Source organism: Cynara cardunculus, unplaced genomic scaffold (assembly GCF_001531365.2).
Source record: "Cynara cardunculus var. scolymus isolate 2C unplaced genomic scaffold, CcrdV1 Un_Scaffold_5942, whole genome shotgun sequence".
Classification (NCBI taxonomy): Eukaryota; Viridiplantae; Streptophyta; class Magnoliopsida; order Asterales; family Asteraceae; genus Cynara; species Cynara cardunculus.
Genome location: NW_020202680.1, coordinates 11,171 through 11,986, shown reverse-complemented (window position 1 = coordinate 11,986; position 816 = coordinate 11,171). Strand labels below are relative to the sequence as shown.

At 38.3% G+C, this 816-nt stretch overlaps 1 non-coding gene across 1 annotated transcript; it reads right to left on the bottom strand.

Annotated features, from left to right (window-relative positions):
• Window positions 1-328: 328 nt before the first annotated feature.
• Window positions 329-435, bottom strand: LOC112504541. Its single transcript, XR_003068219.1, has one exon. It is a non-coding gene; the product is annotated as a small nucleolar RNA R71 (small nucleolar RNA).
• Window positions 436-816: the final 381 nt, after the last annotated feature.

Sequence of the window (816 nt, the reverse complement as noted above, 5' to 3'; positions counted from 1 at the left end):
TTGGCCTCGGGAATTGGTAGGCCCAAAATGACAGCAACATCTTTTGAACCCAAGTCGGTTATGTTTCAAATGATTTCYGCTATGGGTCAGTTTGGGGGATTATCTTCGGAAGATCCAATCTCTCATTTGAAATCTTTTATAGAAATGACAGATCATTTTAAAATTCCTGGAGTTACTCAAGAGGCCTTACGCTTGACGCTTTTCCTTTATACATTGAAGGATAGAGCTAGAGCATGGCTAAATTCCCAACCACCAAACTCGATCCTTACTTGGAATGATTTTGCGGAAAAAATTCTAAAAAAAATACTTTCCTCCGACGAGGAATATAAAAATTAGAAATGAAATTATGACATTTCGCCAAGAAGAAGACGAAGCAGTATCGGATGCATGGAAGAGATTCAAGGACCTTCTTAGGAAGTGTCCTCACCACGGAATCCCTCATTGTATTCAGTTGGAAACCTTTTATAATGAACTTTCTAGTGCCGCTAAGATTATTCTTGACGCAACGGACGGTGGCGCTTTTACAGCTAAAACCTACAACGAGGGGCATGACATTTTGGAACGAATTTCTAATAATAATACTGAATGGTCTAACCCTCGTGCTGTTATTTCTAAATCTGTCTCGGGCATTCATGAGCTTGATGCCATTTCTTCTTTGAATGCCCAAATTGTTGCTTTGACTAATTTGGTTAAAAATAATTTAAACTTGAATGGGGAAAAGAATAAAGTCCAATCCATAAAGTCTAATTCTTCCATGATTGAATCTTGTGTTTTCTATGGTGAAAGTCATTCTTATGAGTTTTGCCCCGGAAACCC